The sequence below is a fragment of the Schistocerca gregaria genome, chromosome 9 (assembly GCF_023897955.1).
Source record: "Schistocerca gregaria isolate iqSchGreg1 chromosome 9, iqSchGreg1.2, whole genome shotgun sequence".
Classification (NCBI taxonomy): Eukaryota; Metazoa; Arthropoda; class Insecta; order Orthoptera; family Acrididae; genus Schistocerca; species Schistocerca gregaria.
The window spans coordinates 56825512-56843897 of record NC_064928.1 but is presented as its reverse complement, the minus strand read 5'-3'; positions in this window follow the sequence as shown (position 1 = coordinate 56843897).

The window sequence follows — 18386 nt, the reverse complement described above, 5'->3', positions numbered from 1 at the left end:
CGTAGCAATCAATTCATGGAGTGAATTGTATGTTTTGAGATAGTCTGTCTCTGACAAGCAAGCGCAGGTGATATAGGTGCGAACACAGGAAGCTTGCAGCCCTTCGCTGCCTGCAGACACAGAGCAGCCACACTGAGAGAGCGGCCTAAGCCGTAGGCGAAATGTGCTCATTCGCTTTGGTGCGACGTGGAACTATAAATAAGGCTGCCACTAGCGTGAGCGTTGCGTGAGCGTCGTGTAAATTCGGAAAAGTCGGCTGCATGGGTGATTGCCAAGTTTGGGGAGCGTTTCGGAGTATGATCAGTGCAATGGAGACGCGGAAACTTGTTGTGGCCCAGTGTTTTGCAGTTGGACGACAAGAGTGGTACACAGTAGCAAAGAGCGAGGCACTGAGATGGCATGAACAATGGAGTGCACAATGGGGCTCGAGATGTGCTTGTTATCTCAGGTGCTGTGTGATTGTCGACAAGGAGTGAAATGGACCAATTTGTGACCGCCCTTTCAATTAAAGACGTTAAAAACAGACGGAATTTGCATTCGTAATACCAGAGCATCGAAACTACTTGGAACTCTTGTGTATATGAACGTGTCCGCGCCTTTGTACTCTGGTACCTTCGCCGCTACAAACCAACCAACCATCGTGTCCGTGCACATCAGAGTCGCAAAGAATGGAGAATAGGCAGGCTTTGTCGTGTGTGCAGCCGTAGGTCAGTTGGCAGATCGTTCGCTTAGTGTGTGAAAGGTCTCGGGTTCAAGCCCCGGCGCCTACATGTTTTGTGGTCAGTGCATGGTAAGTGCTGGTCGCGGCGAACCTAAAGGCACGCAAGAAGTTGCAAAACCAGCGTCACAGACTGATATGATGTGTACTGACATAAGGAGAGCAAGATGTAAGTGTGGGGACCGGCTGTTATCGAGGTGTCATCGAGTGCAGATCTGTCTAAGGTATCAAGGCTTAACGTCATTGAAGTCTAGAGAGTGGACAACACGTTCGTCATACTCAGAGCGATGTCCGAACTCTATTTTCGACGTTATGCGTGCCACTTTCATTGTCGCCAACTACGATTCGATACAGAATGCACGAAACCTGAAAGACACCCTCACTGATACATAGAGAGTAGGATTTGTCTGCGGAATAATGGGAGTGCAAGGGTCTGTGACGTTGATATGGCTGTATGTAGCACTATTAGTCACCGGGGGGGTGGGCGTAGCTCAAGTGGTAGAGCGCTCGGTTGGCGTGCGAGAGGTACTGGGATCGATACCCAGCGCCTCCAGAATTTTTAACACACCTACATTCGCACCTTGCCATGCAAGTGGAATAATTCACAACTAGCAGAGGTGTCTAGGCAGATACAAGCGAACGATTAGCATCCACAATTGGCAAGCGTGCTTTTATTCGTGCGCAGGAAGCACCCTCCTCCCACACCTACACTTAATTTAGAAACAGTACAAGTGTTCCCATAATATTCTCAAGCCTACGTCGGAAAGATATGCCTTTTGCCGAGTTCACGTAAATCCCACTGCACGTTCCCATTCTTTGCGTGCAGTCGGCTGCTACTGGTGTTGCTGGTTGTGACTGCTGATAACAGATGCCGTAGCAATCAATTCATGGAGTGAATTGTATGTTTTGAGATAGTCTGTCTCTGACAAGCAAGCGCAGGTGATATAGGTGCGAACACAGGAAGCTTGCAGCCCCTCGCTGCCTGCAGACACAGAGCAGCCACACTGAGAAAGCGGCCTAAGCCGTAGGCGAAATGTGCTCATTCGCTTTGGTGCGACGTGGAACTATAAATAAGGCTGCCACTAGCGTGAGCGTTGCGTGAGCGTCGTGTAAAGTCGGAAAAGTCGGCTGCATGGGTGATTGCCAAGTTTGGGGAGCGTTTCGGAGTATGATCAGTACAATGGAGACGCGGAAACTTGTTGTGGCCCAGTGTTTTGCAGTTGGACGACAAGAGTGGTACACAGTAGCAAAGAGCGAGGCACTGAGATGGCATGAACAATGGAGTGCACAATGGGGCTCGAGATGTGCTTGTTATCTCAGGTGCTGTGTGATTGTCGACAAGGAGTGAAATGGACCAATTTGTGACCGCCCTTTCAATTTAAGACGTTAAAAACAGACGGAATTTGCATTCGTAATACCAGAGCATCGAAACTACTTGGAACTCTTGTGTATATGAACGTGTCCGCGCCTTTGTACTCTGGTACCTTCGCCGCTACAAACCAACCAACCATCGTGTCCGTGCACATCAGAGTCGCAAAGAATGGAGAATAGGCAGGCTTTGTCGTGTGTGCAGCCGTAGCTCAGTTGGCAGATAGTTCGCATAGTGTGTGAAAGGTCTCGGGTTCAAGCCCCGGCGCCTACATGTTTTGTGGTCAGTGCATGGTAAGTGCTGGTCGCGGCGAACCTAAAGGCACGCAAGAAGTTGCAAAACCAGCGTCACAGACTGATATGATGTGTACTGACATAAGGAGAGCAAGATGTAAGTGTAGGGACCGGCTGTTATCGAGGTGTCATCGAGTGCAGATCTGTCTAAGGTATCAAGGCTTAACGTCATTGAAGTCTAGAGAGTGGACAACACGTTCGTCATACTCAGAGCGATGTCCGAACTCTATTTTCGACGTTATGCGTGCCACTTTCATTGTGGCCAACTACGATTCGATACAGAATGCACGAAACCTGAAAGACACCCTCACTGATACATAGAGAGTAGGATTTGTCTGCGGAATAATGGGAGTGCAAGGGTCTGTGACGTTGATATGGCTGTATGTAGCACTATTAGTCACCGGGGGGGTGGGCGTAGCTCAAGTGGTAGAGCGCTCGGTTGGCGTGCGAGAGGTACTGGGATCGATACCCAGCGCCTCCAGAATTTTTAACACACCTACATTCGCACCTTGCCATGCAAGTGGAATAATTCACAACTAGCAGAGGTGTCTAGGCAGATACAAGCGAACGATTAGCATCCACAATTGGCAAGCGTGCTTTTATTCGTGCGCAGGAAGCACCCTCCTCCCACACCTACACTTAATTTAGAAACAGTACAAGTGTTCCCATAATATTCTCAAGCCTACGTCGGAAAGATATGCCTTTTGCCGAGTTCACGTAAATCCCACTGCACGTTCCCATTCTTTGCGTGCAGTCGGCTGCTACTGGTGTTGCTGGTTGTGACTGCTGATAACAGATGCCGTAGCAATCAATTCATGGAGTGAATTGTATGTTTTGAGATAGTCTGTCTCTGACAAGCAAGCGCAGGTGATATAGGTGCGAACACAGGAAGCTTGCAGCCCCTCGCTGCCTGCAGACACAGAGCATCCACACTGAGAGAGCGGCCTAAGCCGTAGGCGAAATGTGCTCATTCGCTTTGGTGCGACGTGGAACTATAAATAAGGCTGCCACTAGCGTGAGCGTCGTGTAAAGTCGGAAAAGTCGGCTGCATGGGTGATTGCCAAGTTTGGGGAGCGTTTCGGAGTATGATCAGTGCAATGGAGACGCGGAAACTTGTTGTGGCCCAGTGTTTTGCAGTTGGACGACAAGAGTGGTACACAGTAGCAAAGAGCGAGGCACTGAGATGGCATGAACAATGGAGTGCACAATGGGGCTCGAGATGTGCTTGTTATCTCAGGTGCTGTGTGATTGTCGACAAGGAGTGAAATGGACCAATTTGTGACCGCCCTTTCAATTTAAGACGTTAAAAACAGACGGAATTTGCATTCGTAATACCAGAGCATCGAAACTACTTGGAACGCTTGTGTATATGAACGTGTCCGCGCCTTTGTACTCTGGTACCTTCGCCGCTACAAACCAACCAACCATCGTGTCCGTGCACATCAGAGTCGCAAAGAATGGAGAATAGGCAGGCTTTGTCGTGTGTGCAGCCGTAGATCAGTTGGCAGATCGTTCGCTTAGTGTGTGAAAGGTCTCGGGTTCAAACCCCGGCGCCTACATGTTTTGTGGTCAGTGCATGGTAAGTGCTGGTCGCGGCGAACCTAAAGGCACGCAAGAAGTTGCAAAACCAGCGTCACAGACTGATATGATGTGTACTGACATAAGGAGAGCAAGATGTAAGTGTGGGGACCGGCTGTTATCGAGGTGTCATCGAGTGCAGATCTGTCTAAGGTATCAAGGCTTAACGTCATTGAAGTCTAGAGAGTGGACAACACGTTCGTCATACTCAGAGCGATGTCCGAACTCTATTTTCGACGTTATGCGTGCCACTTTCATTGTGGCCAACTACGATTCGATACAGAATGCACGAAACCTGAAAGACACCCTCACTGATACATAGAGAGTAGGATTTGTCTGCGGAATAATGGGAGTGCAAGGGTCTGTGACGTTGATATGGCTGTATGTAGCACTATTAGTCACCGGGGGGGTGGTCGTAGCTCAAGTGGTAGAGCGCTCGGTTGGCGTGCGAGAGGTACTGGGATCGATACCCAGCACCTCCAGAATTTTTAACACACCTACATTCGCACCTTGCCATGCAAGTGGAATAATTCACAACTAGCAGAGGTGTCTAGGCAGATACAAGCGAACGCAGGAAGCACCCTCCTCCCACACCTACACTTAATTTAGAAACAGTACAAGTGTTCCCATAATATTCTCAAGCCTACGTCGGAAAGATATGCCTTTTGCCGAGTTCACGTAAATCCCACTGCACGTTCCCATTCTTTGCGTGCAGTCGGCTGCTACTGGTGTTGCTGGTTGTGACTGCTGATAACAGATGCCGTAGCAATCAATTCATGGAGTGAATTGTATGTTTTGAGATAGTCTGTCTCTGACAAGCAAGCGCAGGTGATATAGGTGCGAACACAGGAAGCTTGCAGCCCCTCGCTGCCTGCAGACACAGAGCAGCCACACTGAGAGAGCGGCCTAAGCCGTAGGCGAAATGTGCTCATTCGCTTTGGTGCGACGTGGAACTATAAATAAGGCTGCCACTAGCGTGAGCGTCGTGTAACGTCGGAAAAGTCGGCTGCATGGGTGATTGCCAAGTTTGGGGAGCGTTTCGGAGTATGATCAGTACAATGGAGACGCGGAAACTTGTTGTGGCCCAGTGTTTTGCAGTTGGACGACAAGAGTGGTACACAGTAGCAAAGAGCGAGGCACTGAGATGGCATGAACAATGGAGTGCACAATGGGGCTCGAGATGTGCTTGTTATCTCAGGTGCTGTGTGATTGTCGACAAGGAGTGAAATGGACCAATTTGTGACCGCCCTTTCAATTTAAGACGTTAAAAACAGACGGAATTTGCATTCGTAATACCAGAGCATCGAAACTACTTGGAACTCTTGTGTATATGAACGTGTCCGCGCCTTTGTACTCTGGTACCTTCGCCGCTACAAACCAACCAACCATCGTGTCCGTGCACATCAGAGTCGCAAAGAATGGAGAATAGGCAGGCTTTGTCGTGTGTGCAGCCGTAGCTCAGTTGGCAGATCGTTCGCTTAGTGTGTGAAAGGTCTCGGGTTCAAGCCCCGGCGCCTACATGTTTTGTGGTCACTGCATGGTAAGAGCTGGTCGCGGCGAACCTAAAGGCACGCAAGAAGTTGCAAAACCAGCGTCACAGACTGATATGATGTGTACTGACATAAGGAGAGCAAGATGTAAGTGTAGGGACCGGCTGTTATCGAGGTGTCATCGAGTGCAGATCTGTCTAAGGTATCAAGGCTTAACGTCATTGAAGTCTAGAGAGTGGACAACACGTTCGTCATACTCAGAGCGATGTCCGAACTCTATTTTCGACGTTATGCGTGCCACTTTCATTGTGGCCAACTACGATTCGATACAGAATGCACGAAACCTGAAAGACACCCTCACTGATACATAGAGAGTAGGATTTGTCTGCGGAATAATGGGAGTGCAAGGGTCTGTGACGTTGATATGGCTGTATGTAGCACTATTAGTCACCGGGGGGGTGGGCGTAGCTCAAGTGGTAGAGCGCTCGGTTGGCGTGCGAGAGGTACTGGGATCGATACCCAGCGCCTCCAGAATTTTTAACACACCTACATTCGCACCTTGCCATGCAAGTGGAATAATTCACAACTAGCAGAGGTGTCTAGGCAGATACAAGCGAACGATTAGCATCCACAATTGGCAAGCGTGCTTTTATTCGTGCGCAGGAAGCACCCTCCTCCCACACCTACACTTAATTTAGAAACAGTACAAGTGTTCCCATAATATTCTCAAGCCTACGTCGGAAAGATATGCCTTTTGCCGAGTTCACGTAAATCCCACTGCACGTTCCCATTCTTTGCGTGCAGTCGGCTGCTACTGGTGTTGCTGGTTGTGACTGCTGATAACAGATGCCGTAGCAATCAATTCATGGAGTGAATTGTATGTTTTGAGATAGTCTGTCTCTGACAAGCAAGCGCAGGTGATATAGGTGCGAACACAGGAAGCTTGCAGCCCCTCGCTGCCTGCAGACACAGAGCATCCACACTGAGAGAGCGGCCTAAGCCGTAGGCGAAATGTGCTCATTCGCTTTGGTGCGACGTGGAACTATAAATAAGGCTGCCACTAGCGTGAGCGTCGTGTAAAGTCGGAAAAGTCGGCTGCATGGGTGATTGCCAAGTTTGGGGAGCGTTTCGGAGTATGATCAGTGCAATGGAGACGCGGAAACTTGTTGTGGCCCAGTGTTTTGCAGTTGGACGACAAGAGTGGTACACAGTAGCAAAGAGCGAGGCACTGAGATGGCATGAACAATGGAGTGCACAATGGGGCTCGAGATGTGCTTGTTATCTCAGGTGCTGTGTGATTGTCGACAAGGAGTGAAATGGACCAATTTGTGACCGCCCTTTCAATTTAAGACGTTAAAAACAGACGGAATTTGCATTCGTAATACCAGAGCATCGAAACTACTTGGAACTCTTGTGTATATGAACGTGTCCGCGCCTTTGTACTCTGGTACCTTCGCCGCTACAAACCAACCAACCATCGTGTCCGTGCACATCAGAGTCGCAAAGAATGGAGAATAGGCAGGCTTTGTCGTGTGTGCAGCAGTAGATCACTTGGCAGATCGTTCGCTTAGTGTGTGAAAGGTCTCGGGTTCAAACCCCGGCGCCTACATGTTTTGTGGTCAGTGCATGGTAAGTGCTGGTCGCGGCGAACCTAAAGGCACGCAAGAAGTTGCAAAACCAGCGTCACAGACTGATATGATGTGTACTGACATAAGGAGAGCAAGATGTAAGTGTGGGGACCGGCTGTTATCGAGGTGTCATCGAGTGCAGATCTGTCTAAGGTATCAAGGCTTAACGTCATTGAAGTCTAGAGAGTGGACAACACGTTCGTCATACTCAGAGCGATGTCCGAACTCTATCTTCGACGTTATGCGTGCCACTTTCATTGTGGCCAACTACGATTCGATACAGAATGCACGAAACCTGAAAGACACCCTCACTGATACATAGAGAGTAGGATTTGTCTGCGGAATAATGGGAGTGCAAGGGTCTGTGACGTTGATATGGCTGTATGTAGCACTATTAGTCACCGGGGGGGTGGGCGTAGCTCAAGTGGTAGAGCGCTCGGTTGGCGTGCGAGAGGTACTGGGATCGATACCCAGCACCTCCAGAATTTTTAACACACCTACATTCGCACCTTGCCATGCAAGTGGAATAATTCACAACTAGCAGAGGTGTCTAGGCAGATACAAGCGAACGCAGGAAGCACCCTCCTCCCACACCTACACTTAATTTAGAAACAGTACAAGTGTTCCCATAATATTCTCAAGCCTACGTCGGAAAGATATGCCTTTTGCCGAGTTCACGTAAATCCCACTGCACGTTCCCATTCTTTGCGTGCAGTCGGCTGCTACTGGTGTTGCTGGTTGTGACTGCTGATAACAGATGCCGTAGCAATCAATTCATGGAGTGAATTGTATGTTTTGAGATAGTCTGTCTCTGACAAGCAAGCGCAGGTGATATAGGTGCGAACACAGGAAGCTTGCAGCCCCTCGCTGCCTGCAGACACAGAGCAGCCACACTGAGAGAGCGGCCTAAGCCGTAGGCGAAATGTGCTCATTCGCTTTGGTGCGACGTGGAACTATAAATAAGGCTGCCACTAGCGTGAGCGTCGTGTAACGTCGGAAAAGTCGGCTGCATGGGTGATTGCCAAGTTTGGGGAGCGTTTCGGAGTATGATCAGTACAATGGAGACGCGGAAACTTGTTGTGGCCCAGTGTTTTGCAGTTGGACGACAAGAGTGGTACACAGTAGCAAAGAGCGAGGCACCGAGGTGGCATGAACAATGGAGTGCACAATGGGGCTCGAGATGTGCTTGTTATCTCAGGTGCTGTGTGATTGTCGACAAGGAGTGAAATGGACCAATTTGTGACCGCCCTTTCAATTTAAGACGTTAAAAACAGACGCAATTTGCATTCGTAATACCAGAGCATCGAAACTACTTGGAACTCTTGTGTATATAAACGTGTCCGCGCCTTTGTACTCTGGTACCTTCGCCGCTACAAACCAACCAACCATCGTGTCCGTGCACATCAGAGTCGCAAAGAATGGAGAATAGGCAGGCTTTGTCGTGTGTGCAGCCGTAGCTCAGTTGGCAGATAGTTCGCTTAGTGTGTGAAAGGTCTCGGGTTCAAGCCCCGGCGCCTACATGTTTTGTGGTCAGTGCATGGTAAGTGCTGGTCGCGGCGAACCTAAAGGCACGCAAGAAGTTGCAAAACCAGCGTCACAGACTGATATGATGTGTACTGACATAAGGAGAGCAAGATGTAAGTGTGGGGACCGGCTGTTATCGAGGTGTCATCGAGTGCAGATCTGTCTAAGGTATCAAGGCTTAACGTCATTGAAGTCTAGAGAGTGGACAACACGTTCGTCATACTCAGAGCGATGTCCGAACTCTATTTTCGACGTTATGCGTGCCACTTTCATTGTGGCCAACTACGATTCGATACAGAATGCACGAAACCTGAAAGACACCCTCACTGATACATAGAGAGTAGGATTTGTCTGCGGAATAATGGGAGTGCAAGGGTCTGTGACGTTGATATGGCTGTATGTAGCACTATTAGTCACCGGGGGGGTGGGTGTAGCTCAAGTGGTAGAGCGCTCGGTTGGCGTGCGAGAGGTACTGGGATCGATACCCAGCGCCTCCAGAATTTTTAACACACCTACATTCGCACCTTGCCATGCAAGTGGAATAATTCACAACTAGCAGAGGTGTCTAGGCAGATACAAGCGAACGATTAGCATCCACAATTGACAAGCGTGCTTTTATTCGTGCGCAGGAAGCACCCTCCTCCCACACCTACACTTAATTTAGAAACAGTACAAGTGTTCCCATAATATTCTCAAGCCTACGTCGGAAAGATATGCCTTTTGCCGAGTTCACGTAAATCCCACTGCACGTTCCCATTCTTTGCGTGCTTTCGGCTGCTACTGGTGTTGCTGGTTGTGACTGCTGATAACAGATGCCGTAGCAATCAATTCATGGAGTGAATTGTATGTTTTGAGATAGTCTGTCTCTGACAAGCAAGCGCAGGTGATATAGGTGCGAACACAGGAAGCTTGCAGCCCCTCGCTGCCTGCAGACACAGAGCAGCCACACTGAGAGAGCGGCCTAAGCCGTAGGCGAAATGTGCTCATTCGCTTTGGTGCGACGTGGAACTATAAATAAGGCTGCCACTAGCGTGAGCGTTGCGTGAGCGTCGTGTAACGTCGGAAAAGTCGGCTGCATGGGTGATTGCCAAGTTTGGGGAGCGTTTCGGAGTATGATCAGTGCAATGGAGACGCGGAAACTTGTTGTGGCCCAGTGTTTTGCAGTTGGACGACAAGAGTGGTACACAGTAGCAAAGAGCGAGGCACTGAGATGGCATGAACAATGGAGTGCACAATGGGGCTCGAGATGTGCTTGTTATCTCAGGTGCTGTGTGATTGTCGACAAGGAGTGAAATGGACCAATTTGTGACCGCCCTTTCAATTTAAGACGTTAAAAACAGACGGAATTTGCATTCGTAATACCAGAGCATCGAAACTACTTGGAACTCTTGTGTATATGAACGTGTCCGCGCCTTTGTACTCTGGTACCTTCGCCGCTACAAACCAACCAACCATCGTGTCCGTGCACATCAGAGTCGCAAAGAATGGAGAATAGGCAGGCTTTGTCGTGTGTGCAGCCGTAGCTCAGTTGGCAGATCGTTCGCTTAGTGTGTGAAAGGTCTCGGGTTCAAACCCCGGCGCCTACATGTTTTGTGGTCAGTGCATGGTAAGTGCTGGTCGCGGCGAACCTAAAGGCACGCAAGAAGTTGCAAAACCAGCGTCACAGACTGATATGATGTGTACTGACATAAGGAGAGCAAGATGTAAGTGTGGGGACCGGCTGTTATCGAGGTGTCATCGAGTGCAGATCTGTCTAAGGTATCAAGGCTTAACGTCATTGAAGTCTAGAGAGTGGACAACACGTTCGTCATACTCAGAGCGATGTCCGAACTCTATCTTCGACGTTATGCGTGCCACTTTCATTGTGGCCAACTACGATTCGATACAGAATGCACGAAACCTGAAAGACACCCTCACTGATACATAGAGAGTAGGATTTGTCTGCGGAATAATGGGAGTGCAAGGGTCTGTGACGTTGATATGGCTGTATGTAGCACTATTAGTCACCGGGGGGGTGGGCGTAGCTCAAGTGGTAGAGCGCTCGGTTGGCGTGCGAGAGGTACTGGGATCGATACCCAGCACCTCCAGAATTTTTAACACACCTACATTCGCACCTTGCCATGCAAGTGGAATAATTCACAACTAGCAGAGGTGTCTAGGCAGATACAAGCGAACGCAGGAAGCACGCTCCTCCCACACCTACACTTAATTTAGAAACAGTACAAGTGTTCCCATAATATTCTCAAGCCTACGTCGGAAAGATATGCCTTTTGCCGAGTTCACGTAAATCCCACTGCACGTTCCCATTCTTTGCGTGCAGTCGGCTGCTACTGGTGTTGCTGGTTGTGACTGCTGATAACAGATGCCGTAGCAATCAATTCATGGAGTGAATTGTATGTTTTGAGATAGTCTGTCTCTGACAAGCAAGCGCAGGTGATATAGGTGCGAACACAGGAAGCTTGCAGCCCCTCGCTGCCTGCAGACACAGAGCAGCCACACTGAGAGAGCGGCCTAAGCCGTAGGCGAAATGTGCTCATTCGCTTTGGTGCGACGTGGAACTATAAATAAGGCTGCCACTAGCGTGAGCGTTGCGTGAGCGTCGTGTAAAGTCGGAAAAGTCGGCTGCATGGGTGATTGCCAAGTTTGGGGAGCGTTTCGGAGTATGATCAGTACAATGGAGACGCGGAAACTTGTTGTGGCCCAGTGTTTTGCAGTTGGACGACAAGAGTGGTACACAGTAGCAAAGAGCGAGGCACTGAGATGGCATGAACAATGGAGTGCACAATGGGGCTCGAGATGTGCTTGTTATCTCAGGTGCTGTGTGATTGTCGACAAGGAGTGAAATGGACCAATTTGTGACCGCCCTTTCAATTTAAGACGTTAAAAACAGACGCAATTTGCATTCGTAATACCAGAGCATCGAAACTACTTGGAACTCTTGTGTATATGAACGTGTCCGCGCCTTTGTACTCTGGTACCTTCGCCGCTACAAACCAACCAACCATCGTGTCCGTGCACATCAGAGTCGCAAAGAATGGAGAATAGGCAGGCTTTGTCGTGTGTGCAGCCGTAGCTCAGTTGGCAGATAGTTCGCTTAGTGTGTGAAAGGTCTCGTGTTCAAGCCCCGGCGCCTACATGTTTTGTGGTCAGTACATGGTAAGTGCTGGTCGCGGCGAACCTAAAGGCACGCAAGAAGTTGCAAAACCAGCGTCACAGACTGATATGATGTGTACTGACATAAGGAGAGCAAGATGTAAGTGTAGGGACCGGCTGTTATCGAGGTGTCATCGAGTGCAGATCTGTCTAAGGTATCAAGGCTTAACGTCATTGAAGTCTAGAGAGTGGACAACACGTTCGTCATACTCAGAGCGATGTCCGAACTCTATTTTCGACGTTATGCGTGCCACTTTCATTGTGGCCAACTACGATTCGATACAGAATGCACGAAACCTGAAAGACACCCTCACTGATACATAGAGAGTAGGATTTGTCTGCGGAATAATGGGAGTGCAAGGGTCTGTGACGTTGATATGGCTGTATGTAGCACTATTAGTCACCGGGGGGGTGGGCGTAGCTCAAGTGGTAGAGCGCTCGGTTGGCGTGCGAGAGGTACTGGGATCGATACCCAGCGCCTCCAGAATTTTTAACACACCTACATTCGCACCTTGCCATGCAAGTGGAATAATTCACAACTAGCAGAGGTGTCTAGGCAGATACAAGCGAACGATTAGCATCCACAATTGGCAAGCGTGCTTTTATTCGTGCGCAGGAAGCACCCTCCTCCCACACCTACACTTAATTTAGAAACAGTACAAGTGTTCCCATAATATTCTCAAGCCTACGACGGAAAGATATGCCTTTTGCCGAGTTCACGTAAATCCCACTGCACGTTCCCATTCTTTGCGTGCAGTCGGCTGCTACTGGTGTTGCTGGTTGTGACTGCTGATAACAGATGCCGTAGCAATCAATTCATGGAGTGAATTGTATGTTTTGAGATAGTCTGTCTCTGACAAGCAAGCGCAGGTGATATAGGTGCGAACACAGGAAGCTTGCAGCCCCTCGCTGCCTGCAGACACAGAGCAGCCACACTGAGAGAGGGGCCTAAGCCGTAGGCGAAATGTGCTCATTCGCTTTGGTGCGACGTGGAACTATAAATAAGGCTGCCACTAGCGTGAGCGTCGTGTAAAGTCGGAAAAGTCGGCTGCATGGGTGATTGCCAAGTTTGGGGAGCGTTTCGGAGTATGATCAGTGCAATGGAGACGCGGAAACTTGTTGTGGCCCAGTGTTTTGCAGTTGGACGACAAGAGTGGTACACAGTAGCAAAGAGCGAGGCACTGAGATGGCATGAACAATGGAGTGCACAATGGGGCTCGAGATGTGCTTGTTATCTCAGGTGCTGTGTGATTGTCGACAAGGAGTGAAATGGACCAATTTGTGACCGCCCTTTCAATTTAAGACGTTAAAAACAGACGGAATTTGCATTCGTAATACCAGAGCATCGAAACTACTTGGAACTCTTGTGTATATGAACGTGTCCGCGCCTTTGTACTCTGGTACCTTCGCCGCTACAAACCAACCAACCATCTTGTCCGTGCACATCAGAGTCGCAAAGAATGGAGAATAGGCAGGCTTTGTCGTGTGTGCAGCCGTAGCTCAGTTGGCAGATCGTTCGCTTAGTGTGTGAAAGGTCTCGGGTTCAAGCCCCGGCGCCTACATGTTTTGTGGTCAGTGCATGGTAAGTGCTGGTCGCGGCGAACCTAAAGGCACGCAAGAAGTTGCAAAACCAGCGTCACAGACTGATATGATGTGTACTGACATAAGGAGAGCAAGATGTAAGTGTGGGGACCGGCTGTTATCGAGGTGTCATCGAGTGCAGATCTGTCTAAGGTATCAAGGCTTAACGTCATTGAAGTCTAGAGAGTGGACCACACGTTCGTCATACTCAGAGCGATGTCCGAACTCTATTTTCGACGTTATGCGTGTCACTTTCATTGTGGCCAACTACGATTCGATACAGAATGCACGAAACCTGAAAGACACCCTCACTGATACATAGAGAGTAGGATTTGTCTGCGGAATAATGGGAGTGCAAGGGTCTGTGACGTTGATATGGCTGTATGTAGCACTATTAGTCACAGGGGGGGTGGGCGTAGCTCAAGTGGTGGAGCGCTCGGTTGGCGTGCGAGAGGTACTGGGATCGATACCCAGCGCCTCCAGAATTTTTAACACACCTACATTCGCACCTTGCCATGCAAGTGGAATAATTCACAACTAGCAGAGGTGTCTAGGCAGATACAAGCGAACGATTAGCATCCACAATTGGCAAGCGTGCTTTTATTCGTGCGCAGGAAGCACCCTCCTCCCACACCTACACTTAATTTAGAAACAGTACAAGTGTTCCCATAATATTCTCAAGCCTACGTCGGAAAGATATGCCTTTTGCCGAGTTCACGTAAATCCCACTGCACGTTCCCATTCTTTGCGTGCAGTCGGCTGCTACTGGTGTTGCTGGTTGTGACTTCTGATAACAGATGCCGTAGCAATCAATTCATGGAGTGAATTGTATGTTTTGAGATAGTCTGTCTCTGACAAGCAAGCGCAGGTGATATAGGTGCGAACACAGGAAGCTTGCATCCCCTCGCTGCCTGCAGACACAGAGCATCCACACTGAGAGAGCGGCCTAAGCCGTAGGCGAAATGTGCTCATTCGCTTTGGTGCGACGTGGAACTATAAATAAGGCTGCCACTAGCGTGAGCGTCGTGTAAAGTCGGAAAAGTCGGCTGCATGGGTGATTGCCAAGTTTGGGGAGCGTTTCGGAGTATGATCAGTGCAATGGAGACGCGGAAACTTGTTGTGGCCCAGTGTTTTGCAGTTGGACGACAAGAGTGGTACACAGTAGCAAAGAGCGAGGCACTGAGATGGCATGAACAATGGAGTGCACAATGGGGCTCGAGATGTGCTTGTTATCTCAGGTGCTGTGTGATTGTCGACAAGGAGTGAAATGGACCAATTTGTGACCGCCCTTTCAATTTAAGACGTTAAAAACAGACGGAATTTGCATTCGTAATACCAGAGCATCGAAACTACTTGGAACTCTTGTGTATATGAACGTGTCCGCGCCTTTATACTCTGGTACCTTCGCCGCTACAAACAAACCAACCATCTTGTCCGTGCACATCAGAGTCGCAAAGAATGGAGAATAGGCAGGCTTTGTCGTGTGTGCAGCCGTAGCTCAGTTGGCAGATCGTTCGCTTAGTGTGTGAAAGGTCTCGGGATCAAGCCCCGGCGCCTACATGTTTTGTGGTCAGTGCATGGTAAGTGCTGGTCGCGGCGAACCTAAAGGCACGCAAGAAGTTGCAAAACCAGCGTCACAGACTGATATGATGTATACTGACATAAGGAGAGCAAGATGTAAGTGTGGGGACCGGCTGTTATCGAGGTGTCATCGAGTGCAGATCTGTCTAAGGTATCAAGGCTTAACGTCATTGAAGTCTAGAGAGTGGACAACACGTTCGTCATACTCAGAGCGATGTCCGAACTCTATTTTCGACGTTATGCGTGCCACTTTCATTGTGGCCAACTACGATTCGATACAGAATGCACGAAACCTGAAAGACACCCTCACTGATACATAGAGAGTAGGATTTGTCTGCGGAATAATGGGAGTGCAAGGGTCTGTGACGTTGATATGGCTGTATGTAGCACTATTAGTCACCGGGGGGGTGGGCGTAGCTCAAGTGGTAGAGCGCTCGGTTGGCGTGCGAGAGGTACTGGGATCGATACCCAGCGCCTCCAGAATTTTTAACACACCTACATTCGCACCTTGCCATGCAAGTGGAATAATTCACAACTAGCAGAGGTGTCTAGGCAGATACAAGCGAACGATTAGCATCCACAATTGGCAAGCGTGCTTTTATTCGTGCGCAGGAAGCACCCTCCTCCCACACCTACACTTAATTTAGAAACAGTACAAGTGTTCCCATAATATTCTCAAGCCTACGTCGGAAAGATATGCCTTTTGCCGAGTTCACGTAAATCCCACTGCACGTTCCCATTCTTTGCGTGCAGTCGGCTGCTACTGGTGTTGCTGGTTGTGACTGCTGATAACAGATGCCGTAGCAATCAATTCATGGAGTGAATTGTATGTTTAGAGATAGTCTGTCTCTGACAAGCAAGCGCAGGTGAAATAGGTGCGAACACAGGAAGCTTGCAGCCCCTCGCTGCCTGCAGACACAGAGCAGCCACACTGAGAGAGCGGCCTAAGCCGTAGGCGAAATGTGCTCATTCGCTTTGGCGCGACGTCGAACTATAAATAAGGCTGCCACTAGCGTGAGCGTCGTGTAAAGTCGGAAAAGTCGGCTGCATGGGTGATTGCCAAGTTTGGGGAGCGTTTCGGAGTATGATCAGTGCAATGGAGACGCGGAAACTTGTTGTGGCCCAGTGTTTTGCAGTTGGACGACAAGAGTGGTACACAGTAGCAAAGAGCGAGGCACTGAGATGGCATGAACAATGGAGTGCACAATGGGGCTCGAGATGTGCTTGTTATCTCAGGTGCTGTGTGATTGTCGACAAGGAGTGAAATGGACCAATTTGTGACCGCCCTTTCAATTTAAGACGTTAAAAACAGACGGAATTTGCATTCGTAATACCAGAGCATCGAAACTACTTGGAACTCTTGTGTATATGAACGTGTCCGCGCCTTTGTACTCTGGTACCTTCGCCGCTACAAACCAACCAACCATCTTGTCCGTGCACATCAGAGTCGCAAAGAATGGAGAATAGGCAGGCTTTGTCGTGTGTGCAGCCGTAGCTCAGTTGGCAGATCGTTCGCTTAGTGTGTGAAAGGTCTCGGGTTCAAGCCCCGGCGCCTACATGTTTTGTGGTCAGTGCATGGTAAGTGCTGGTCGCGGCGAACCTAAAGGCACGCAAGAAGTTGCAAAACCAGCGTCACAGACTGATATGATGTGTACTGACATAAGGAGAGCAAGATGTAAGTGTGGGGACCGGCTGTTATCGAGGTGTCATCGAGTGCAGATCTGTCTAAGGTATCAAGGCTTAACGTCATTGAAGTCTAGAGAGTGGACAACACGTTCGTCATACTCAGAGCGATGTCCGAACTCTATTTTCGACGTTATGCTTGCCACTTTCATTGTGGCCAACTACGATTCGATACAGAATGCACGAAACCTGAAAGACACCCTCACTGATACATAGAGAGTAGGATTTGTCTGCGGAATAATGGGAGTGCAAGGGTCTGTGACGTTGATATGGCTGTATGTAGCACTATTAGTCACCGGGGGGGTGGGTGTAGCTCAAGTGGTAGAGCGCTCGGTTGGCGTGCGAGAGGTACTGGGGTCGATACCCAGCGCCTCCAGAATTTTTAACACACCTACATTCGCACCTTGCCATGCAAGTGGAATAATTCACAACTAGCAGAGGTGTCTAGGCAGATACAAGCGAACGATTAGCATCCACAATTGACAAGCGTGCTTTTATTCGTGCGCAGGAAGCACCCTCCTCCCACACATACACTTCATTTAGAAACAGTACAAGTGTTCCCATAATATTCTCAAGCCTACGTCGGAAAGATATGCCTTTTGCCGAGTTCACGTAAATCCCACTGCACGTTCCCATTCTTTGCGTGCAGTCGGCTGCTACTGGTGTTGCTGGTTGTGACTGCTGATAACAGATGCCGTAGCAATCAATTCATGGAGTGAATTGTATGTTTTGAGATAGTCTGTCTCTGACAAGCAAGCGCAGGTGATATAGGTGCGAACACAGGAAGCTTGCATCCCCTCGCTGCCTGCAGACACAGAGCATCCACACTGAGAGAGCGGCCTAAGCCGTAGGCGAAATGTGCTCATTCGCTTTGGTGCGACGTGGAACTATAAATAAGGCTGCCACTAGCGTGAGCGTTGCGTGAGCGTCGTGTAAAGTCGGAAAAGTCGGCTGCATGGGTGATTGCCAAGTTTGGGGAGCGTTTCGGAGTATGATCAGTGCAATGGAGACGCGGAAACTTGTTGTGGCCCAGTGTTTTGCAGTTGGACGACAAGAGTGGTACACAGTAGCAAAGAGCGAGGCACTGAGATGGCATGAACAATGGAGTGCACAATGGGGCTCGAGATGTGCTTGTTATCTCAGGTGCTGTGTGATTGTCGACAAGGAGTGAAATGGACCAATTTGTGACCGCCCTTTCAATTTAAGACGTTAAAAACAGACGGAATTTGCATTCGTAATACCAGAGCATCGAAACTACTTGGAACTCTTGTGTATATGAACGTGTCCGCGCCTTTATACTCTGGTACCTTCGCCGCTACAAACAAACCAACCATCTTGTCCGTGCACATCAGAGTCGCAAAGAATGGAGAATAGGCAGGCTTTGTCGTGTGTGCAGCCGTAGCTCAGTTGGCAGATCGTTCGCTTAGTGTGTGAAAGGTCTCGGGTTCAAGCCTCGGCGCCTACATGTTTTGTGGTCAGTGCATGGTAAGTGCTGGTCGCGGCGAACCTAAAGGCACGCAAGAAGTTGCAAAACCAGCGTCACAGACTGATATGATGTGTACTGACATAAGGAGAGCAAGATGTAAGTGTGGGGACCGGCTGTTATCGAGGTGTCATCGAGTGCAGATCTGTCTAAGGTATCAAGGCTTAACGTCATTGAAGTCTAGAGAGTGGACAACACGTTCGTCATACTCAGAGCGATGTCCGAACTCTATTTTCGACGTTATGCGTGCCACTTTCATTGTGGCCAACTACGATTCGATACAGAATGCACGAAACCTGAAAGAC